Raw genomic sequence first — 26,475 nt, forward strand, 5'->3', positions numbered from 1 at the left:
AAGGTGTTAGCAGCATCCCTGGCCTCTACCCACCAAATGCCAAGAGTATCCCCCAAGGCTTGACTTCCAAAAATGTCTCCAGACATTGCCAAATGTCCCCTAGGGGGCAAACTGACTGCTACAAACCAAACAGGCGTGCTTTTTGCATTCATGTGCTTGATTTTTGTAATTTCTACCTTCTCCCTCAGTGTTCACACTCAGTGGCACAGTAACCTCTTCTTAGTATGCATTTCTCAAAGGATTCCTTGTTCCTTTTTTAACTGTTTTAAACGTGTTGTCCACCAAAATATCAGAAAAACACCCTCATGACAGATGGTCTCCCAGGGAGGACCTCGGTCATGGTGGAAGACGGTAGAAGCTCTCCTCTGAGTAAAGTGTGTCTGTTTTTAGATCATAATTATTATGGATTATTAGTTAGCCTTTTTAGATTTTTTGGTCTCGTTTTAATTTTCGCCAAAACTGAAAGTGCAAAAATTGTATCACATTTTGTTTTTCTTAAAATTGCCATTGAGGCCAAACATCTTTCAAGTTTTTTGTTTTGTTTTGTTCTTTAACATTTGTAGCTCTTCTTTAGAAAAGTACTGTGTTCTCTATCTCCTATTATATGATTTGCCATTTTATTAATGATTCTTCAAAATTCTTTATGAACACCTGATGAATAGTATGTTTTGGGTTATCATTTATGTTGCCAATATTGTCCCAGTTTCCTTCTTTGTTTATGATGAGTTTTTTTCAGTTTTAAGTTTTTATGTAATCAAACTTGCCAATCTTTCCCTCTACAGTTTTTGCCCCTGGTATCAACCACTTTCCTCAATATTTAAAAAACACATACCAAAACAATGTACATTTTTCCCCCATAAAATCTCAATTTCTCTGAAATACATGTAATTTGTTTAATCATATAAAATGTTTTCTGGAAAAAAAAATCCTAATCCTTCTTTCAAAGCCAAATTTACCAAGGGCCTAGTATATACTAAGCCCTACCTAGCTTGTAAAAAGAGATAAAATTACAGGGAAAAAAATGTCCAATTAATAGAATTCAAAACTAAGAGGAATTTTCTTATATTTCATTTGTAGCCGTGAAATTTCAGCACAATATTTATTGTTTTATAAAATGAAATAAAAGATACAAAAATGAAAATCATCATAAAAACCCTGACACAGAAGAACTTTAGTACTGCATCTATAGTCAGCTGTCATTATTCGTGGATTCCACATTGTGAATTCACCTACTTGCTAGATCTGTGACCCCGAGTCAATACTCATGGCCTTCTGGCAGTTACTGGCAGACAGGCACACACGCCAGCCGAGGTGGGACAGGGCAATGCTTTGCCCTCATGTTCCAGCTCCGTCAAGCAGTGTCCTTTTCTAACTCTATGTAAGCCACATGCCTGGAGTTGTTGTGCTTTTTAAGTTGGTGTTTTTGCTGTTTAAAATGGCCCCCACAGTGCTGAGGTGTGTCCTGTCTCCTGGGCGTCAAAGGCTGGGATGCACCTGGTGTGTCTGCTGAGTGCAGCTCAGGCCCAGTTAAGGTGCTTCCTAAAGACTCAACCATCCCAACGTCCAGAACCAGGAACCTGTCTACAGAGAAGACAGGAAAACTGCCAAGTTCCTGGATCCATAAAAAGTGCAGCGGGCAGCGCTGTCCTGAGGCTGAAAGCCACAGAAATTCACAATCACGTCAGGGTTCAGGAAAATGCTAAACCCTCCTCAGCTAGAGCTGGCCTGCAGGTTTCAAAGGTGATATCATGTGAAAAATGAAATTTGCAAGCAAATCCTCTACAGGAAAAGTGCTCTGTAGGAGAACATGTTTGGACACTGAGCCCTTTTTTTTTTTAACCAGGATGTTGGCAAATGAACCTATTCACTGGAAATTTTGGTTAGAAAAATGTGTGGCCAGAGGCTTGCAGGTACTGAACCCTGCATTTCCCCTGGGGTAAAGGGTCAGTATTGGCTGATTCAGTGTTTGTGGTGACCTTACAGAACATAACTACAGTGAATAACAAAAATCGACTGAAATTAAAACAAAATGTGATCTTTACTTTTTAAATGTTTTGAGAATACCATTTTTATAACATTATAAACATCCTGAAAACCATTTTAAGTAGGGAGATGAAGAAAACTGAAGCTTTTATGATGTTTCCATTTAGAGATGGCCAACTCTGGATAAATACCAGCATGGTAGAACAGGGATTACTGTGTCCCTATAATCAGCTCATAACATTAACTTCCTAATAAGGCTTTTAAAGTGACCCAATCACTGTCTTATAGGAACTTAGATATCTATGAAATAAGGCGTATAATGTTTGTATTAAAAATTATTTTAAATTAGCCATTCATTTATTACACAGCAACCATACCAGCTCATGCTAAGTTAGCCAGAATGTTTCATCTCTCAAAAAATGTTTTTCAAGAGGAGTCTCTCATAATTTGGAGACTGTATAATGGTAAATGTGAAATCTGAAGAAAATGACAAATAGCAATTCTGTACTTCAGAACTGATGGAATATGAATTAGAGTACATATTAGCACCATGCTGAATGTATTCAAGGTCAAAGAGAGACAACATAAAATCAGTCAATTTTATCCAATGCAAACAGTTTATATTAAAAGAAACATGTCTTGCTTAATAAACATTTGAATGAATTTAAAAGGTAGACAACTCAAATAACGGCTTATACTTTCACGCACATTAATAATCACAGCATACTTATACCGGCAAGATCTAGGTACTTTCTCAGTCTGTACTGACCTCTCTTTTTTCCTAATACATTTACCTTTACAATTACCATCTCTTTAATTAATGAAATGAGACCAAAGTTTGCAACTGAACTTTTCCATTATTTGGATTCTGAATGCATGAGAATCAACTATAACTGTTTAAACCCTCAATTATTTGGCAGTCCATACAAGGATATTTTACCGCAACAAAGGAGCATATCTCACTTAACTACATCTACTTTACCATAATGAATGAGCAAAAGAATAAAGAACTTAGAAACTATATAACCACTTTCTAGATTAAAGCAAATACACAGGACGGGTGAGAACATGTGGCACTCCTCCTGCACTAATGTCAAACATCCAGAACAGCGGGCATTAAGGCTGGCAATGGCCTCTGGGCAGGACTGGGGAACACACATTCCTGTCTTGTTTTTCATACTGTCTTATTGAACTGTTATAATATATATCACAAAGCTTATAATATATTTGAAAGTATATAAAGTATTACTTATGCAAGAAAATCTGAAATCTTATAATTATCTTACACACTGTGAAATGTGTACAGCAGACACAAGCAATAGCAGACACTGACGTCTGCAAATAAATCCAGCACTTCCTATAGCTAAACTGCCAAATACTTGTTATTTTAATACAATGTCTGTTTCTAAAGTACTTTGAGTTTTAATTTGGGTAAAACATGTTTCCCATAATCTTGACAAGTAGCGTCAAAAAAGTCTGGTCTCATTTCACATTTCTAATAGATAGAGTAATGACTGCCAAGGACAGACACTGTGTTAAGAATTTTGAGGTCAAGGAGCAAACAGTGGGAAGGAGCGGGAGGAGAGTGAGTCTCCAGGAAACTTTAAAAAGAATATAATTATTAGTTGTGGTTTATGAAGGCATATTGTTTTCTGAAATAATCCCATCTCATAAGCATTAAAAATGGCCATGGCCATAACCACAGGTGGCACAGTACACAGGGACCGGATTACATGGAGTTTCATAAGCCAATCCTTTCATAAAGGATTTGAAACTTTAACCTAAGGGCAATGGAAGCCACTGAAGAATTCTCAGCAGAAGACAGTGATTAGACTCCCAACAGAAGACAGTGATTAGACTCCCAGCAGCTATTTAGCCTGCATCAATCATGGTAATCCCATCTTCCTTATCAGCTGACATCACGTCCAGCAAGTGCTACGTGACTCAATGAGGGAGAAGTGTGCTAGGGCTACTTTTAGGACCAATTCCTAGCCCTAAAAAATGGCCTCTTCTCCCTCTAAATATCACTAGGTCTTAATATGATGCCCAAAACTGATGCAGCCTTCTTGCCGCCCTGAGGGGAACTAGCCTGAGAATAAAGCTGATGCTGAGGGCTGGACAAAGGAAAGATGGTTCTTTGAGCTGTTGCTTGTGTCACCTGGAGTCTATCCTCTCTCTGGACTTCCAGTTAGATGAGAGAATAAGTTTGCATTAGCCAGTTTGAGTCAAGTTCTTCTGTAAGTTCCGGCTGAAAGCACCTTAGCTGATACAATAATTATTCCCATGTTGGTGGTAAGTGAAACCAATGAGTCGGGATGAGACTCTGGAGGGAGGCAGGTAGTGAAGAAAGAATGGAGTCCTAGGGCAGAGTGGGGGGCACCTCATGTTTCATTCTAGGCAGTAGAAGAGCAGCTGGTAAACAGACTAGCAGCAGTCAAAGGTTCTAAAGAAAAGCAAAAGAGTGTGGCATTACAAAAAACAAAAACAAAAAGGAGTGTTTCACGAAGGGAATGGTCAACTGTGCCTCTCGGCTGATGAAAGTCAAGTAGAATGGAGGGCTGAAAGGCTCAGGTGGACTCAGCAACTTGGCAGTCACAGCACCTCCCTGGAACAGCTTCAGTCGCCTGATAGTGTAGAAGCTGGACTGGGAAGAAGTACAGAAACAAAAAGAAAGATGATTCTTTGGATAAGTGTTCAGAAAGAAGAAGGATTATATAGGGGAGAAAAGAAAACCAGAGCAGTGGATGTGGAGTTCTGAAAAGATTTTTGTTGTTTTCTGTTTTGTTTGTTTTGTAACGGTGAGATGATGTCAGAGTATATCTAAATGAAAATCGAAGAGAGCAAGTATAGAAGGGAATGCAAATGAGATAGGTAAGAGGTTTCAGAAGGGATCATCTACAGAGACAGAGGTGAAGAGAATGAGAGAAGGAGATGTGAGGGCAGGCATGTCTGCAGATCTGGAGTAAAGCAAGTTACTTCCCACAGGAAGCCTTCCTTCTCCTCTGGAAAAAGAGGCTAAACTCCTCTACAAGAGTAATGGGGGGTAGAGAGGTGTGAGGAAAGTGAAGAAAGTTTAGTAAGTCATTATTGAAAGTGGACGGTGAACTGATCAGAGAAAGTCTGAGAGCCCAGATGACCATGTATGTTGGTTTCCAAGAACCTACATACAGTGTCATGAGCTCTGTAGTTTCCCTCTACCAGCATGCAGGCTGTTAGGGTAAATTCATCCAGAATTCGGGTTTTGCCTATATATTGTAGGCACTGAAAAGATAAAGGGGCATTCTTTTGTCTACCTACATGCACTTATGTGACCTACTATATGTACAGCACTGTACTAGGTATTATAAAGAAATTTTAAAAGTTAGTGTTCTCAGGTCAAGGAACTGGGAAAATAAGATAATTATAGGAAGGTAAGATAATTATAAGACGATTATAAAAGGCAATATAGAATAAGAACTAGTTGAGGCAAACTTTAAATGCTGTAAGGGGACAGATCACTGTGGGATAGCAATAAGATGGAGAAGATGAAACTTGATAGAGATCTCAAATGCCAACAAATTTTAAATTAAATTTTAAGCTAACTTCAGCACTGGGGGCAGAATGCGGAGGGGAAAGGAGGATACCCGAGCAAAAGTTATAAAGTATTATTAATGTAAAAGTACTACTTGTGCATTAAAGAAAACACTTACTGAAAGAGTAAACATAACTGGCTGAAGTAAAAGTTTTACTTAGGGGAACAGGAGATAAGACTAGAAAATTAGACTAAGAACAGACTCCAAAATATCCTGATGACAGGATTATAAGCTCTGGGAGAAGGAAAATGAATGAGGAGAGGTTTACAATTGTCTCCGAATACTGCCTATTAGCAGATTTCAGGCCACAGTGCAGGGAAAGAAAACAGGAACAGAGCCTGTGGTCTCCCTGAGTTGAGGAGACAGAGCAGAGACCGCAATGACCAGTTTTCAGCTCAGCATTTCATTTGGTAGAATTCAAATTTTTTAGTCAATTACTTTCTCTATGAATCAGATGTCAGATCCTCTTCCCTCCCTATTATTATAATATTTAGAATCATTCTATGAAATAGTATCTCTACTTAGGAACAAACAGTATATAAAATAATTTGTAATAGTATACCCATCTAACATTTTCCACTCTATTCTGCAAGGTCCAATTTTATAGGAATATTCTATTTAAAAATGCAGTTCTGACAAGAGCAACCAATATAATTCTTGAACATATCTGGTAATCTAAAACTGAGAAATTTATGTTTATTTAAGACAATCTGACTTAACACACTTTAAAATAGACAAAAGCGAGAGGACTGATGTCAGTGGGAAACGGCCTGCAGAGGAGGCTGTGGCATCCGGCTGGAAGAGCGAATGACCTGCTCAGAACTTGAAGACCAACAGTCAGCACCAGGCCAAATGAGGCTTCTCCAGGCCACTCCTCCTCCTCTAAAGCCCTGACTTCCGAAGACTGATGGATTCTGCACTAGAGAGGAAGGAAGAGAAACCAGTGCAAATTCTCAGGCTCTCCATAGGTCCTCAGGAAGCCCACTGGGAAGCCTCAGCATGCTGAGGGAGAAGTGCAAGAACAGGAGAGAACACAGATACTGGCCATCAGTGACTGCAGTGACAGTGAATCTCACAGCTCACAGGCTTCTTCCCTCAGAATCTTCTGGTACTCAGTTTAGACAATGAATCTGCTCCTGCTCTGGCCCTATCTCTGGGGAACAACCTGTAAGTGGAAATGACACCCCCAATCTGTAGGAACATCAAGGATCACCTGAAATCCAGACAAAAGCCAAGGATACCCAGGTTGCTAAGCAGCAGTGCCAGGAAAACCTCCTCAGATGGTCTCACTATTGCCTGCAGGCACAACTTCACCATGGCTGGCATAATCGCCCAGGGAAAGACATCCAAGTGCTTCTGATGCCTGTCAGGGTCACAAGCTTACTCCACAACCTGCAGGAACACTTGGCCACTGCTCAAACTACAGGAAATCTCAGAGACACTGAACTGGGTGGCAGCCTACCCCCGGACATCATTTGCCTCAGACACAATGCAGGACCATTAGGAAACACCAACCAACCCCACCTTTGCTATCCACCTTCCCTGACCATCAGCAGAGTAACAATACCAGAGCATTTCTGAGGAACCTGAAAAGACTTGAGGTTTTCTTCTGGGATATATTTATTTTTCAGGCTATTTTGATTATCCTGTGTAGGAAACTTCAAGAATAAGATTCCTGAAAAATAATTTCTGAGACAGAGAGCTGAAGGTTGTAGAGTACATCATTTTCTATAAACCATTATAAAAGGAACTTTCTAGAAGTCGTCATATGTACTTGGCCTACTTAAAAAAATAAAAATTTGTAACTTTAAAATTTAAAAAAAAATCCCAACTGGAACTTTAAAATAGAACCCAGACCCATCCCCAGAGATTCTGACTTAATGTTTTTGTTAAGAAAAAAAGTAATTCAGATGCTCAGTCATGACTGAGAACCAGTGTACCATCAAGAGCTTCCCATGTGTCATCCAAAATCCCAAAGAATTTATTTAAAAGAACAAATAAGATGCAAGTACTACTTCAATAAGGCTTACAACAGTATTTTTTCGTTAGCATTTGTTTAAAATACGCAAATGAATCAAGAGAAAGTCTGCCTTTCAACTGGATTGGTGGTTGTTCAGCCTTTTTTTTCTTTTTTTAATATTTTATTTATTTGTTTGTTTATTTTTGGCTGCACTGGGTCTTCATTGCTGCGCACAGGCTTTCTCTAGTTGTGGCGAGCAGCGGCTACTCTTCATTGCAGTGTGCAGGCTTCTCATTGCGGTGGCTTCTCTTGTTGTGGAGCACGGGCTCTAGCCGCACGGGCTTCCGTAGTTGTGGCTCGCGGGCTCTAGAGTGCAGGCTCAGTAGTTGTGGAACACGGGCTTAGCTGCTCCGTGGCATGTGGGATCTTCCCGGACCAGGGCTTGAACCCGTATCCCCTGCATTGGCAGGCAGATTCTTTACCCCTGCGCCACCAGGGAAGCCCGGTTGTTCAGCTTTTAATTCACTAGGAAATAACTGAGACTAAAGCTAGGTTTATTTTAATAATCATAAGAAAATAAAATTTAACTTTCAAATTACTCAAATGGAAGTTTCTTAACTAAAACAACCTAACACGAATACTGATCACAATCGAGAGGCTTCTTCAGAACTGTATGTGTAGAAAATATATGTGCAGAATAAGAAAATATGTTATTTCAAAATAAAAGATATCAGGTATTTTGACATTACACTAAGTGTGACATTTTTAAACATAAAAGAAATGTTAAATTACAAGTACAGTAGAAAAATAAACCACTTTAAACTTTATACCCTCTACAATTTAAAAAGATAACGTCTCTAATAGTAAATAAAATGCCCCGAAAACCTTTTAAATATGGTATCAATGGCAAGCCCAAATAAATCAATCTCACTTGTTCCTACCACAAGTACTGGCCAGCTAAAGTATATATATTCAATACTAATTTGAGAAGGGCTCCATGTCAAAACTCAATTGAAAATTAAGAACTTGATCTCCCTAACAGCATTTTTCAGATACAGTTTTGAGACAGAAAAGCAATCAACAAGCAGATAAATCAAGAATCTACAAAAAAAATAAAGCGTTCATAATAGCTTTCAAGCTGAGATACTTTAGCCTTCATTAAAAGACTATTTCTTTTTAAAATATCTTTCTATAACTATTAAATATGAGAAAATCTTATATAATATCCCCGCTGATGAGCATCAACACAATCTGAACCTGGGCATGCTACAACTCAATTGATCTATGTCTCTCTTCACCATATGCTTCACACTATTTTATTTTAGACAATAAACACCTACTGACTCCTGAAGCCTCAGCACTTAGAGTAACTTTCAAGAAATTAGCTATTTCAATCCAAATTGAACTTATGCAACAGAGGAATACTAAAAGATTCCTCAAGACAATGCCCCTTCTAATGCAGCACAAAAACTTTAGTGGTAAAGTTAATTTCAAATATTTTCAAACATTTCTCTCCTATACGTAAGTATTAAAATGATTGTAAGTTCCCCCCACACACCCTGTGGCAAGTTACCTTCATAATGTGAGTTGCCAATAGTTACAGCAAGAAAATGAGCCAATTATTTATGCTTGTTCTTAGGTTACGAGCTGTCATTACCAGTGAAACTGGAATTAACCAGAACTTTACGTATGGAATGTTCTGATTACCAGGAGGTTTCTAATATTCCTTTCTTTCCACCTCCTACTTTTGAAAGAAGAGTGAGCATAGTTTCACGTTCTGTTACTATTCCATACTTTTGCAGACATAAATGTATACTTGTAAGATGACAGTGTATGAGTACAAAGATCCAAGAAGTTGGTGAGTTTTAGGGAGACAGAGCAGCCAAATGCAGTATAGGGGTACTTCCCTGGTGGCGCAGTGGTTAAAAATCCGCCTGCCAATGCAGGGGACACGGGTTCGAACCCTGGTCCCGGAAGATCCCACACGCCGTGGAGCAACTAAGCCCGCGCGCCACAACTACTGAGCCTGCGCTCTAGAGCCTGCAAGCCACAACTAACGAGCCCACGTGCCACAACTACTTAAGTCCTCACGCGTAGAGCCTGTGCTCTGCAACAAAGAGAAGGCACCGCAATGAGAAGCCCGCGCACTACAACAAAGAGTAGCCCCCGCTCTCCGCAATGAGAGAAAGCCCGGCGCAGAAACGAAGACCCAAGGAAGGAAGGAAAGAAGGGAGGGAGGGAGGAAGTAAATAAATAATTTTTTTGTTTTAAATGGAGTATAGGTTTGCTAGTCATAGACGTGAATTCAAATACCCATTTGATCATGTGTTCTGTGTGACCCCAGGCACTAATAACTTAACTCTTCCAAGTCTCTTCTCTATTATAAGTTATATAATACTTATAACTGTGCTGTATAATATTGTAATTTATCATATAATCATACTATAATAAATACTTCCCTCATTATGCTGCTGTGAGAACTAAATGGAGTATGTAAATTGCCTAGGATAGTAGGTGCTCAATGACACCTTCCTTTAGAAACAATGGTGCTGTCACAAGCAATACCTTTACAATGATAAACAGCTTTCTAAAAACTGCTTACAAAGAAGACTTCTAAAGGGACATAATGTGTGTACATAATCGAAGTACAATGTATTTATGACATATTATCTTGCAATACACCACAGTATCTTCCTCATTTTAAAAATATAGCATTTTAAATCCCAATTGTGAGAGTTGGTATTAAGTAACAAGCTCTCAAAACAAATCCATTTCTAACTATTTGTATATATCTTTCTTTTGTTTACATGATAAATGCTTGGATAGGAAAGAAGAGTCTTCCTTCTTTAAATTCTATTTTAAGTTTACTTAGCACACAAGCAGGTCAAATTAGGAAAAAATATTAAAGGTTTTAAGTGGGACTATCTTAGTGCTTAGATAGTATCAGGAGAACAAAACAAAATTACTAATCATAACAAAGTTGTTTTTAAAAATCCTCAAGTGGGGGCTTCCCTGGTGGTGCAGTGGTTGAGAATCCGCCTGCCAATGCAGGGAACACGGGTTCGAGCCCAAGTCTGGGAAGATCCCACATGCCGCAGAGCAACTAAGCCCGTGCGCCACAACTACTGAGCCTGCACCCTAGAGCCCGTGAGCCACAACTACTGAGCCCACGTGCTGCAATTACTGAAGCCTGTACGCTCTAGTGCCCGTGCTCTGTGAAGAGAAGTCACCGCAATGAGAAGCCCGCGCACCGCAACGAAGAGTAGCCCCCACTCGCTGCAACTAGAGAAAGCTCGCGTGCAGCAACAAAGACTCAACGCAGCCAAAAATTAAATAATTTTTTTAAATCCTCAAGTAGTTAATAAAGTCGCAAAGTTACAAATTAGAATGAATTTGAAATCAGTGTTAAGACTTCAAAAGTAATCTCAGCTCAAATACAATGTACCCTAACTCACAAACATTGCTCCATAGCACCTGTACTTAATTTCTTGTTGCACTTTATTGCACTTGCTTCAGTAACTGTGTTATCTAGCAAGTGTCTAGCACATAGCAGTTTCAATAAATAACAATGAATGAACTCAAGATATCAAAACATATTCTACCTATTACAAGAAAATACAATATATTTTAATGTGCTCTTATGAAACATTATGGAATAACTATAAAAGCATTTCTTTAAAACAAAACTAGTTTATTATACTTAAATATTACTCAGTTTACAAAATTAAAACACTATGTATAAGTTTTCAGCAACACATTTTTCCAACTACTATATAAGAGTACAAGGTAATCTACTCAATATATTCCTCTCATCTCTGAAGAACAGATGAGTCCATATGATCCCTTAAAAATGCTGATATGACAGTATTCCATTACCTTTGTCATTTCTATTAATCTCTTTGTCTATTTCTTTAATTTCACATGAAGTTAGGCAAATGATTAGCCATTATGTATTGATGAATAGAAAACAAACCCCCAAAATACAATGAATGATGTCTAAATATTTACTAGTTGAACATAAATTAGATTTGTAAAATTGAGTTGAATACCTAAGCCTAACAATTTGCTAAATTTCCCTACTAAATACATAATGGTCTCTACAAATATTTTCTTAATTTCCAAATAAATATTTTTTAAATTTTGCATACTATTTATTTGCATTTGTAAGTAATTTGATATCAAATATTGTACAGCATTTTCACAATAGAAACTACAGGCATACTTCATTTTATTGCACTTCACCTTACAGGCCCTCACAAATACTGTTTTCACAAACTGAAGGTTTGTGGCAACCCTGCATTGAGCCAAGTCTACTGGCGCCATTTTTCCAACAGCATTTGCTCACTTTGTGTTTCTGTGTCACATTTTGGTAATTCTTGCAACATTTTAAGTTTTTTCATTATTACTGTATTTGTTATGGTGATCTGTAATCAGTGATCTTTGATGTGACTACTAAAGCTCACTAAAGGCTCAGATGTTGGTTAGCATTTTTAGCAATAAAGTATTTTTTAATTAAGGTATGTATACTGGTTTTTGGACATAATGCTACTGCACACTTAACAGACTACAGTATAGTGTATATATAACTTTTATATGCATTGGGAAACCAAAAAACTCACATGACTTGCTTTATTGTGATATCTCCTTTACTACGGTGGTCTGGAGCAGAACCCATGGTATCTCTGAGGTATGCCTGTAAATAGCTTTCCAAGAATTTTCTAAGTGGAAAATCAGTAATAGGCACACACACACCCAAAAGGATCTTTCCTTAAGGCAGCACATATGTTTAAGATACTACATGTGAGATATTACATCATACTGATGGGTATTTAGATTTCAATTTGTATCTCCCTTCCATTATGTTCATTTCTATCATTTCACCTCTTATCACAGAGATTCTCAAGCCTGTATGTTATATGGATCATATTCTCTCAAAAAGCTACTACTGATAGTTCATTCACTTCTTATTCTAGAGAGTATGTATGTGTGTTGAGGGGTGTGGGTGTGCTACAAGGAGGTGGAACCTTACACAGTTAAAAGGAAGACTGCTATGCTTTTAAGATGATCACATGTATGATTTTTAAAAGTGGGATAGTGTACATAAAGAACTTTGCACAATGGCTGACACTTGGTAAACATACAATATATGAGGCCTATTTTCATCATGGTACTCATTTATGTTATAAACTTGTGGATACAAAAACATTTCAAAAATCAAGACCAAAGGAAGACAGACCACTGATGATATGGAGAACCTTCAGATCACTATTGATCTTCACAGAATCATGGTACCAAAGCAGATTTCAATTGTTTTGAAATTTTGACAATGCCACTGAAACAAAGTAACTGAAAGTCTTCATGTAAGAGATACGGATAGCAATTAAACTCCTTGTTTTTCAGATGGGGAAACTGAGACCAGGCATGGCAAGTTTAAATAATTTGCCCAAGATCACTCTGCTAGTAATGACAGAGGTGAGATTCAGACCCAAGTCACCTGGCCTCAAACTCATGTTGCTATACTACCTCCAAATTACAAGAATCTAATCAACCTGTAAAAAAATTCAACGTTAAGTCCAAGTTAAGGTTTTCAAACAGTGAAACTTTTTTTTTTTTTTTCTTTTTAAGTCAGACTCTTCTCCTTAACATTTTCTCCTTTTTTCCAGATACAGCCTCTTGGCTTAAATGTTTTCTATGGAGAATTCAATTGAAGGCTGGTAGGGGTAGTTAAACAAAATCTGATACCAGAGGTTTAGGGCTTTAAGCAACAGTAGGACAGTATTTGATACTTTATTACAAATGTTAAAATTCTTAATTAGCTTCAATCAGTGTCTCAGTTTAGGTATGCCAAAGGGTATGAATGTCTCTCTTATACACTACCTGACAACCCTTAAAGGAAAAGTGGGTACTGTTACAAAAAGGTGAGAGTTCAAATAAACACAGGTCAATTCATGGAAACATGCAAGATGACATACACTCAAAGTATCAACGTAATGATATCTTAGGAATACTGCATATGAACTAAGGAGATAATTTTAACATTTTAATTGATTTTTCTTTGTAAAGCTGGGAGCACTCACATATATGTTTATTTAACCACCTTGCAACAGGTAACAATAAATAAACTGCCCAATTACAAAATGTAAAAGGGAGATTCCGTTTTCATATGAACAACATCTAAGGAGAAACATATGAACAACATCTAAGGGGAAAAAGTACCACAATAGAGATCCTCTGTTAATCATGCATGGAGTTAAGCAAGAAAAATATTTTATTGATTCTGTCATAATCACAGCCCATATTTTCTGACCTCTGATTCTCTAACTTGGCCATCTTATAAAGAAGAGTCCACCAAAATAATGACTAATCAACGCTAAAGACAAAGAAAATAGCATGCCTGTACAAAATTCATATTTCATCTCCTGCTTCTACAAGTTAGAATTCAGAAGTCACAAAGGTGACCGTGCTTACCAGAAAGCACTCAAACTTTTAAAGTACAACCAAGACTATCTCTCTGCTAACTTCAAACCATTAATTACAATCAATGACCCAAAAACCTGAAAAGGTTATGCATCCCATAATTACTAAGTTACAACTACTACATTTCTCGGTTTAAAAGAAAAACGTTTTACTTTCTGCCTTTAAACAGACTAAATTATTTTTAAGCAGTCTCTTGTTTCCACAGGACACCGCTTATTGTAGGATGCAGAACACCTGGGTGAGGCAGACCAGCGGACCCAGGACCTAAACCTCATAAGCCCTGTGGGCCTCTAAAAATCTGACCCAAGCGGGCCCCTCCAACCTTCAGGCAACCATCCCTCAACAGGGTACCTGCTTTGAGTTCACAGGACCCCGGGTACTATGTACACACCCCACAAGTGCACACGAAGCACCACGAACACACAGTATGTAACACCAGGTATGACATGCCCACACCGGGAACCATGTGGACCCGTATATAACACCAGGCACCAGAGACAACTAGGTACCATGCACACACCAGGTATGATATCCCCACCACATATAACACCAAGTACCAGGTGCACACCGAGCACCAGAAACACAACGGGTATCATGCATGCTCCCACGGTATATAACACCAGGCACACATTCGGGATCACGGACACACCAGGCAGCATGCACACACTAGGAATCATGCCCCACCACATACCAGATGCACACTGGGCACCACCGACACACAGCATATAACACCAGGCGCCACGGACACACCGGGCACCATGACCACACGGTACGTAACACCGACCACCATGGACACACTGGGTATCACACCCCCACCGTACATAACACCGGGCACCACGGACACACCGTGAGCGCCTCCAGCGCTGGGCCAGAAAGGCGTTAAGGGGACAGTCCACGCGGAAGTTGGGGTCCCAGGCCGGCTGCTGCGCGCCAGCTTAGCTCCCCTCCGGACGCCCGTAGGGATGGGTGGCGGACACTCAGGCGGTCCTGGGGGCCCGGGAGGATCTGCGGAGGAGGCGGAGGCCTCGCTGCCGCCCGTTCCCAGCCCCGGGGACCAGGCCTCGTCTGGGCCCTTGGGGACCACCCTGCCCAGCCGCGGCGTTCGCTCCCAACAACTAGCCGTCAAGGCAGACGCCCGCCCCCCACCCGCCCCCAAACTCACAGGGCCGCGTCCCGGCGGACCGCGAGCCGAACCGCTGGCCCCGAGGCCTGGGCGCGCGGGGAGGACCGGCCCGGCGGGCGGCGCTCACGCGACTCCCCGGCTTCGCGGCCCGTGCAGGCCCCGCGCCGTCCTGCTCCTGCGGGGCCTCCTCCTCCTGCACGGCCGCCCTTCCCCGGCCGGCCGAAGGCGGGGGGCGCAGCCGAACCCCCGCAGACCAGCAGGCCCCTGCCCGACGCAAACAAAGCTCCGCCGTCCACTCGGCGCTGTCTGCGGGGGGCGAGCAGCGGTCACGCCCGCGGCCCGAGAAGCTGCAGCCGGGCCCGAGCTCCACAAACACCCCGCCTCGGACACCCCGCCCGCGCCCCCGCCCCCGCCCCGCCACCGAGGCCGAGTGTCTCCCACCATTATGCTCCGGTCCTCGCCGCCGCCGCGCCCAGCCCTCCCCCTCCGCGCCCGGCCCGCCGCCCGCGCCGCCTCCTTCCCGCCGCCGCCGCCTCCTCCGGGCCAGGGCCGGCGGGGAGCGGGGGGGCTGCGGTCTCCCGGCCTCCCAGCCACCGCGGGCCCGGCCTCCCTGCCGCCCGCGCCGGTTCCCCGGCCTCCCCGCCTCCGGTTACGCGGACCCGGCCTCCCTGCCGCCCGCCCCGGCTCCCCGACCTCCCGACCTCCGGCTCCACGGGCCCGGCCTCCTCCCTGGCTCCCCGGCTCCGCGGACCCGGCCTCCCCGCTCCGGCTCCGCGCCTCAGGGGCGCCATGTTTACAAGCCTCCACCACAGAAACTCGCGAGCACCCGGCGAGGGAAGCGCTGAGGCCCCGCCGCCGCACTTACGGTGTCTCCTCGCCGAGCGGCGGGCCGTGGCTGGGCGCGGAGTTGAGGCGCCGCCGCTGCCGGGAAACTTTGCGTCCTGCGAGGCCGCGGCGCCGCTCACATGGCGGGCTGAGCGGGGCGGCCGCTCGCCGGCCCGGCCTCCTCACCGCCGCCCGCCCGCCGCCCCCGGGCTTTATTGTGTGGCCCGCCGGCCGGCCGCGCTGCGGGCTCGGGCTCGGGCTCGGCGCGGGCTCCCTCCCGGCCCGGCCCGCCGTGCACGCCCACACCCACCTTCCCGCCGTCCTGTGCTCCGCGCCTCTCCCCAAATTTGAGCATATTCTTACGTATCCACACATGCACTTCATATCAACACACACGTGAAAGCTACGTACGTGCGGGCACGCGGGAGCCGGGAGCGGAGCGCACAAAGATCCGGCGCCCGCAGCATCGTCAGCTCGGACCCGCGGCCGCGGGCACTGCCCGGCCGACGCCTGCTTTCGTGTGCCTCGTACCTGCCTAGAGTCACCGTCGGAATGGCAAAGTCTTGGAGAAGCATTAATATTTTAATTGACAAGATCGGTAAAATGGTGTTAATACCTTTTAAATTCTGTCAGCGAAACAAATTGCAGGAATATGCTGAATTCCTCATTCCATACGTGCACAAACAGGACTTCAGAAAGAACGGGACCACCCATTACCGTTTTGGCAAAAACACTACCAATTTGTGTAAGGAGAAGGTTATCTTTCTTAGTTTGTAATTCTAGATCTAAGAAGAGAAGATCCCCATATGTGGATTAAGAAAGTCTCAGAGATAAGCATACTTAATAGATTTCACATGTTTTCTCTAATGACCTTTGTCCATAGGAGTTTGGAAAGAAGACCTATCAGCCGAAACTTCCTACTCTGATTCTCTTCGGACATATATACCTGAAAATCACCAGAAGACACTTGTCCAAGAAATTTGGGGATTCTAATCCAATTCAACAATCTTTCACAGCTGGTCTCTAAGTTAGAATTTAGAAATGGGTGGTACTTGAATAGGAGTTCTATGATGTACACCAGTGGAAGAAACATAGTATTTCATAGCCCTGGTTCTAATACATCCCAGAGAGATTTTGGTTATCTCAAGAGACATCACAAAATAATTTAAACTCATTTTAATTGTATGGATAAATATGTGCCATTAAAATCGAGCAGAGGGATTAAAAGATGTCAGAAAAAAATCAAGACATGCCTGGTTTGAATGCGGGACCAGGAATTCTAACAATGAATAGCTTTAAGTAAATCATCTTTTAAGTCATCTGTAAAATAGAGGACTGCATGATTCTATATATTTCACAGAGGCCACTCAAGGAAGACATCATATATGTATTAAAGGAAACACATTTTGGGAAAGAAGTCACTAACCCTAACTGCACATTTTTCTCCAATCAAAGTTTTTAGCCATCATTTTTACTTTTGTACGCAGATATTCTCTCTCATTCTACCTTGGTTTTGCCTAGAATTTAACCTTTGGCCCTATACTCCCTTCAGAACAGTTTTATTTACCTTATTTTCCCCCCAGCTGAGTAACTAATAGGCAGGGGAGATGGTCTGGGGGCCAGTGGTTTGGGGTTGGGAGTTGGAGGGAGGTCCAGAAGACCCAAATAGTTATTTCCATACAACTTATGTTATACCATGAATTTATCTGCCAAACTGCAAAGAGAAGGCAAGGAACTGAGGTGTCAAGGAAGAGAGGGAAAAGGAAGAGTAGTGGGCAGTGAGGAATGGTTTACATCAACTTGGGCATGTTTCGGAGATTTAGCGCCACCCAAAGAAAGACCCCACGCAGCACTCCTAATTCTTCCCAACCCCAACTAACGCTAGACAAGTAATGTCTGACTTGATCAGCATATCACTTTTTCCAGATTCTGCTTCAAGAAATATTATGTAAATAGAGAAGGCATGGATTATTCAACAAATTGGTGTGGAATTTTTGTCTGTTTAAAAAAATAAATCAAATCATATCCTTACCTTACACTCCACACTCTAAAATAATCCAAATGACTTAAATAATACATATGTATAAACTGAAAATCATTATTCTAAAGGTAGAAGAAAATATAGGTGAATGTTTGTAATATTAGTGTGGAGGAAAATATCCTAAGCTCTAAAGCAATGATTTTTATCAGAAAAGAGTGATAAATTTGACTATATAAAAATTTATGTATCCTATATGTCAAAAACAAATATAGACCTATTTTAAAATATGCCCATTAGGGTTACAACTTTTATACTTTATAAGGAGTTTCTTCTAATACCCTTTTCCCCACTTTCTTCACATAATGAGGACCAATTCAGATTTTTTAGGACCAGTTTAGAGAGGGTGACTTCACAGTTATATAGAGTTGGGGGTATCCTGCTAAATTCCCATCTCAGAGTGTTCCTGGTTTGCTAGTATGTAGCAATAACAAGCTCATGCACATGCTCCTGAAAGTCTTGCTTTTATTTCTTTAAAGTTGGGTTTTATGTTTCTATTTTGCATTAAAGGTTGAATTACATAAACATTGAATACTGTATGTATGCTTTGTTTGAGAACATAGTCTTAAGTGTGATGTACAGAATAACTATGAAAAACCTTCAGGAATGCAGGTGAACAGCACGTTATACAGAAATTAGTGAATAGAAATTGTTATGTGTTATCACAAGTACTGTAAACTAGTGAAGTAAAATAGCTCTATTTCAATGAGACTTGGTGTTTTTCATTTATGGGGACTCTGGAATATATATATATATATATATATATATATATATCTCACCTTTTCTAATTTAAAATAATAGTAGTTGCATTTTCAACTTACAATAATGTTTTTTTGATAACAAATTACTCTTATAAGGTGAGGAAGACTTTACAAGTAAAATTAAAAGGCAAACAAACTGGGAGAATATATATATATATGCAAGAAATAAGAACTAGGGTAATAGTCTTTAAATATAAAAAGCTATGTCACATCAGTAAGATAAATACCACACACACCACCAAAAAGAGAAACAAGGCCATGGATAATTTAGGAAAAAAGAAATATAAATTATTAATAAATATTGACAAATGTTCTAATTCCCTAGTAATATAATGACAAAATAACACAACACTGCTTTTCTTCAATGGCAGAATTCTTCTTCAATGATAATGCTATTGAGGGTTAGCGAGATGGACACTCTTTCATACACTATTGATAGGAAATTGAATTGGTATGAATACTGGTTGAAATACCAGAGCCTTAAAAATATTTATATCTTTAAGCCCAGACATCCACATTTAGAAATCTATCCTAAATATATCTTGTGAAAGACAAGCAAGAATGTATGCACAAATTGTTCTTCCCAGCTTAAAAAACGTCAATGATTTTCTGCAGCATCTTGAATAAATCAAACCCTGTTCTTTGGCTCACAAGGCCCAGCTTTGCCTCACAAGGCCCAGCTTTGCCTGGCCCCTACCTACCTCCTAATTTTAACCTCATTCTACATTTCATTCCTGCCTCACTAACCTTTGTCATCAGAACAGTACAAAGTTTGTCCCCTCCTTCTGGAACATCCTTCAGAACAGTACAAAGTTTGTCCCCTCCTTCTGGAACATCCTTCCCCTGTCTCCCTGGGGATAATCCTACTCATTCTTCAGGTGTCTATTCAATTGTCACTTTTTCCAAAAAGTGAGCCCCCAATCTAAGTTGGCGCTCTCCATTTTTCTCCATAAAACAGGATTATTGAAATGATATATTTACCTTAGAGTTTATAGACTAACGAGCTGATTTGCTCTCCATAGCGTACTCAGACACCCAATGAATATGGTAAATGCAAAAGTGGCACGGACAAAATTGGTGGTCTCATTGCACTTGAGAGGGTACTATCAAGATACTAGCATTTTGCTTTTAAATAACATAATACCAGTGGCTCTGTCACTCAAGTATTGTAGTCCTTCTTAATGCACGTTAATCAAAATTACATGTTAATTAAATCATGTTATACTTAGGTTAATAGCTCAGGGCTGTGGGATAAAGGATATTGTAAATGCAGGTCTCCCAAGCCCTGAGAGGAGCCAAGTAATATTCTCTCTGGCTATGCATGCATGAGTGAGAGTGTGTGTGTGTGTGTGTGTGTGTGTGTGTGTGTGAAACAGGCAGGTATATATGCCTGGGGTGATATTTTTGAAGCATTTTAACACGCTTTTCTCCTTTGCATTTTCATGCACGAGGTCCCTAGTTAGCCTGAGGCATCTGCATACCTTGGAGAGCATTAGGATTGGCACAGTAAGAATTTATATAGACAGAAAGTCAATATCAAGTGGCTGACACTCCAAATAAGAAATATTAATCTACAGCAAGATGAATGGATTGCAAGCATGGCTTTGTTCAGAGATAACACAATTCTCCAAATCACTTTTTCTCCTTTTTTAACACTTTTACAAACAGATCTGGCATAGGAGACCTGAACTTCACCACCCACTGGGGAGCTGGAATGAAACTGGCGGGGAAGAGGAGGCAGGAAGTTGGTAGTGAGGTTTGTAACCACTTAGGGTTAGACACTTTTTCCAAATATATATAACAAAAATATTTGGCACTCAAAACTATTTGATGAATTAATGAATGAGATTCATCACAATGTTTTTTGTAATACCAATAAAATAAAGTCAAAATAAGGTAAAAATCCAGCATTAGAAACTGTTAACTGGAAAGGAATATAAAATCACAGATGCATATGATTTCAATTTTGTGAAATATTAAAAGGAAATACTCTGTGGAAAGAAATGTTAACAGTGAACATTCCTCTGAGTTACAGATATCTTCTTTTATAAAAATCTTTTTTTCATAATTAGGAAAAAATTACTAATAATACTAGCCTAAGAGACTGGTTATTCCCACAATACTGTGTATCCCTTACTTGAAATAATATATGTTTTCAGAAAACTAATAAAATTAAGTTGTTTAGAATCTTATTTTCCATTGATTTCTTTAGTCAGTGTATAGGGAGATTTTGTGCCTGCAATCTATCCATAGCTCACATCCAAAAATTTATATAAAAAGCCAAAAAATATAACTATTGGGCAATTGAAGCTAATAAAAATGAATGTGGATATATGTGGGTAGTGGTCACAGCAACCTCTCCAGACATCGGTTTTCTCCTTTGTAAATGAGGGAGGTTTACTCACTGCCTTTTCAGGTTCCCATTGGCACCAAAGTTCTACGATCGCCAAAGTACTACTCTCACACCTGTTCCCAGAGGTCCTTTAATCTCTACTGTTCTAAGGACCCTTGTGAAAGTTTGTTTTTCAGGTGTTCTTTCTCTTCATGCGCCCTTATTCTCTTTACCCCTGGTTTCCTTACTTTCATTTTCCCCCTTCTGATTGTTTTTGGCAGAGTGTTCAATGATTCCTGGCCTCTAAACAGACACCACCAGACCTGTTAACTCCAGGTAGAGGCCTCTCTCCTTCTTCTTTATCTAAACATAGAAAATACCAGGAAATGCACATCTGCATTTTTATAATCATCCTCCAACCTCTTGTCAGAGATAACTTTTCAACATTGTCACTTTTTAGGGAGGACAAAATTTAGTCACATTCTACACCGTCATCTTATTAAGAATTTCTTGTAGTGAGTTTACATTAAAATAAGAGATACCTGCATTACCCATTATTACTAAGGTCTACACTCCCAGTGATGGCAGATGAACAAATCTGATCACATGGAAATGTGAACAGAAGGTGCTTTTCAATGCTACGTTTTACATAAATTCTTTTCTCTCATTGCCACCCAACAAATGAGAACCTTTGGGAACTATTCTGAGTTTCTTTAAAATACAGTACTGCGGGGGCTTCCCTGGTGGCACAGTGGTTGAGAGTCTGCCTGCCAATGCAGGGGACACGGGTTCGAGCCCTGGTCTGGGAAGATCCCACATGCCACGGAGCAGCTGGGCCCGTGAGCCACAGTTACTGAGCCTGCGCGTCTGGAGCCTGTGCCCCGCAACGGGAGGGGCCGCGATAGTGAGGGGCCCGCGCACCGCGATGAAGAGCGGTTCCCGCACCGCGATGAAGCGTGGCCCCCGCTTGCCGCAACTGGAGAAAGCCCTCGCACGAACCGAGGACCCAACACAGCCAAAAATAAAAATAAATAAATAAATAAATAAAGTAGCTATAAAATCCAGTACTGCGGTGTATAGTATTTAATATATTCTTTTTTATTCCCTTCCTTCAGCTTCATGATAGTTGTTATTGGGTAGTTATGTCCCTTCCCACTCAGATTCATATTTAATAAAATGTCAGATCTATTCAACACAGTATTGGAAGTCCTCGACACAGCAATTAGACAAGTAAAAGAAATAAAAGGTATCCAAACTGGAAGGGAAGAGGTAAAATTGTCATTGTATGCAGATGACATGATACTATATATAGAAAACCCTAAAGACTCCACACAAAAACTACTAGAACTGGTAAACAAATTCAGCAAGGTAGCAGGATACAAGATTAACATACAGAAATCTGTTAAATTTCTTTACACTAGCAATGAAATATCAGAAAGGGAAATTTTTTTAAAAAATCCCTTTTAAAAGCACATCAAAAAAAAAAAAAAATACTTAGGAATAAATCTGACCAAGGAGGTGAAAGACTTATATGGTGAAAACTATAAAACATTGGTAAAGGAAATTGAAGATGATTCAAAGAAATGGAAAGATATCCCATGCTCTTAGATTGGAAGAATTAACATTGTTAAAATGGCTATACTACCCAAAGCAATCTACAGATTTAATGCTATCCCTATCAAATTACCCATGACAGTTTTCACAGAACTAGAACAAATAATCCTAAAATCTATATGGAACCACAAAAAAACCAGAACTGCCAAAGCAATCCTGAGGAAAAAGAGCAAAGTTGGAGGCATAACCCTCCCAGTCATCAGACACTACTAAAAAGCTACAGTAATCAAAACAGCATGGTATTGGCACAAAAACAGACACATGGATGAATGGAACAGAATATAGAGCCCAGAAATAAATCCACACACCTATGGTCAATTAATCTTCAACAAAGGAGGAAAGAATATACAATGGAGAAAAGACAGTCTCTTCAGCACGTGGTGTTGGGAAAGTTGGACAGCCACATGTAAATCAATGAAGTTAGAACACTCCCTCACACCATACCCAAAAATAAACTCAAAATGGCTTCAAGACTTAAATATAAGACATGACACCATAGGGCTTCCCTGGTGGTGCAATGGATAAGAATCTGCCTGCCAATGCAGGGGACACAGGTTCGATCCGTGCTCTGGGAAGATCCCACATGCCACGGAGCAACTAAGCCCATGCACCACAACTACTGAGCCTGTGCTCTAGAGCCCGAGAGCCACAGCTATTGACGCCCATGCACCTAGAGCCCGTGCTCAGCAACAGAGAAGCCACCGCAATGAGAAGCCCACATACCGCAATGAAGAGTAGCCCCCTCTTGCCGCAACTAGAGAAAGCCCACATGCAGCAACGAAGACCCAACACAGCCAAAAAAATAAACAAATAATTTCTTTAAAATACTAAAAAAAAAAAAAAAAAAAAAAGACATGACACCATAAAGTTCCTAGAAGAGAATATAGGCAAAACATTCTCTGACATAAATCTTATCAATGTTATCTTAGGTCAGTCTCCCAAGGCAAAAGAAATAATAGCAAAAATAAACAAATGGGACCTAATCAAACTTAAAAGCTTTTGCACAGCAAATGAAACCATAAACAAAACAAAAAGACAACCTATGGACTGGGAGAAAGTATTCTCAAAAGATGAGACCGACAAGGGTTTAATTTCCAAAATATACAAACAGTTCATACAATTCAATAACAAAAAACCTAAACAACTCAAGCAAAAAATGGGCAGAAGACCTAAATAGACATTTCTCCAAAGAAGACATACAGATGGCCAATAAGCACATGAAAAGATGCCCAACTTTGCTAATTATCAGAGAAATGCAAATCAAAACTACAATGAGGTATCACATCACACTGGTCAGAATGGCCATCATTAAAAGGTCTACAAATAATAAATGCTGGAGAGGGTGTGTAGAAAAGGGAACCCTCCCACACTGTTGGTGGGAATGTAAATTGGTTCCACCATTCCACTGTATGGAGAACAGTATGGAGGTTCCTCAAAAAACTAAAAATAGAGTTATCATATGATTCAGCAATCCCACTCCTAGGGCATCTATCCATAGGAAACCCTAATTCAAAAACATACATGCACCCCAATGTTCATAGCAGTACTATTTACAGTAGCCAAGACATGGAAGCAACCTATATGTGATATATATATCACATCTCAGCCATAAAAAAGCAGAAATAATGCCATTTGCAGCAACATGGATGGACCTAGAGATTATCATATGAAATGATATGTCAGACAAAGACAAATATCATATGATATCACTTTATGGAATATAAAATATGATTCAAATGAACTTATTTACAAAACAGAAGCAGACCTCACAGACATAGAAGACAAACTTATGGTTACCAAAAGGGAAAGTGGGGACTGGGGGGAGGGAAAAATTAAGAGTTTGTGATTGGCAGATGCAAGCTTCTGTGTATAAAATAGATAAACAATGAGGCCCTACTGTATAGTACAGGGAACTATATTCAATATCTTGTAATGAACTATAACAAAAAATAATATGAAAAATAATATATATGTATTTATGTATAACTGAATCACTTTGTACACCAGAAACTAACACAACATTGTAAATTAATTATACTTCAATTTTTAAATTAATCAATTAATTAATAATAAAAGAAAATGTCAGAGTATTTTTTATCGTAGACTTTGGAATTAATTGTATCTTGTATCCTCCATTTTTTGATATTTAGAGAAGCTTTCTTTCAGATGTGACTAATTGACATAAAATTAAAATGATGTTATCTTTATGCATGTTTTGGGTTTGTAATACCAACAGAGTTGAGAGAAATTTTTTAAAGCCTTAGGGGACAGGAACACTAGAGATAACAATTCTAAATAAATAGTTCATGAGAAAATTGTCTTCTATTAGCAGTGAAATATAAAATGTCCTTCTTTATTCTTACCTTCTCTCTAGTATTTGAAGGAAACTGTCTCACTGAATTGCCCAACGATAAATCCCTTAAAAAGCAGAAGAAAAATGTATGAGACATTTTAGATCTCCCAGGGGAAATGTGTAGGAATTAAAAATCTAGATGAACAGTCAAATGAAAAGTAAATAACTGTAGCGCCAAATTATACTTTCTTAAAAATTATTACATTCCGGAAATATTTCCTGAATCATTTGTTCATTGTCTCTACATCTGCAGTTTGATGGTCTCTTTTGCTCATATGCAGTATTTAGGTAAAGTTGGAGAAAAGCTGCAGAGAGCACTACATACTTCCTTTTTTTTTTTTTCTTTTTATTTAACTGCAGACACAGAATTTCAAACACAGGAAGTTCTGCTTCCTCGACAGCTGCACGCAAAAACCAATGCATTTCTTTCTGTTTCTGACGCAAGTCTGTCCAAAAGGCCACCTCTTGCAATCGAGGCTTTTTCTGCCTCCCTCTTCATGGTGAAGGCCTGGGTTAACTTTCATACACATGCCATTCAAGAGTGAATTGTCATTTCTTATTTGTACTCATTTCTCTTTTCTTATTGCCATTTTGAAAACTCCTCCAGAATATGGGCAAAGAAAGTCAAAGAAAAAGTGAAACTCAGCACATTTTTGGTTTTTTATTAGTAATCATATTTTTTTAAAGGAAAGTTGCTGAAAGAGAAACTAAGTGAATCTACAGATTAGAACATCAAGGGATAAGTACAGAGTTTCTTACATAGTTGCTAATGTACTGAATGCTAATTATAAAACTGTCTTAGTGTATGCCTCCATTCTAGGTAAGCCTTTAACTGAAATAAAGAGTTGCCATCTGTTTTAAATGCATATGTATTTATTTCTAGTTAACATTTAACCAAGAGTTTCTGTTAGAGAGGTGCTTAGTTGTTATGTGTTAAACACATTTTGGAATCCTTCACGTAAATGACGTATTATGTCAGCAAGTTCTCATGCGTGCACGTGCACATGCACACACACACACAATAGCAGCGTAGGTAAATAAATTGAGATTTATTCATAGATATGATTTATGTAATCATTAAAGAAGTTGTTGATAAAGATTATTTTTCCATAGTAAGTGAAAAACTATGATATTCATTGGAGAAAATGATCACAACCATATAAAAATATATATTAATTGAAAAAAGACAAGAAGGAAATATGATAAATTGCTAAATATATTAATCTCTGGAAAGTAAAATTATATGTAGTTTACTTTTTCATATTTTTATTTTCTTGATCCTGTATTCATTTTGCAGTTATAAAAAAAAATTGTGAAAATAAAATATGTTTCTAGGTCAAAGGAATTGAATATTGACACTTTTATATTGTTCAACCTAATAGCATTAGTCTTCAGATTCCCTGAGTGGGATTTTTGAAAAATAAAAATAAGAGTTAA

At 39.8% G+C, this 26,475-nt stretch overlaps 1 protein-coding gene across 16 annotated transcripts in view; it reads right to left on the reverse strand.

Moving 5' to 3' along the window:
* Positions 1–16,459, reverse strand: part of ZMYND11 (zinc finger MYND-type containing 11) — a 130,321-nt gene extending 113,862 nt beyond the window's left edge. For 11 of the 16 annotated variants that reach the window (XM_057543098.1, XM_057543097.1, XM_057543096.1 and 8 more), the window contains exon 1: positions 15,981–16,244. The gene's annotated coding sequence lies outside the window, so the exon portion shown is untranslated. The other 5 variants (XM_028162914.2, XM_007167476.3, XM_057543088.1 and 2 more) reach the window with 5 other exon arrangements.
* Positions 16,460–26,475: the final 10,016 nt, after the last annotated feature.

This window comes from Balaenoptera acutorostrata, chromosome 3 (genome assembly GCF_949987535.1).
Source record: "Balaenoptera acutorostrata chromosome 3, mBalAcu1.1, whole genome shotgun sequence".
In the NCBI taxonomy this organism is placed as follows: Eukaryota; Metazoa; Chordata; class Mammalia; order Artiodactyla; family Balaenopteridae; genus Balaenoptera; species Balaenoptera acutorostrata.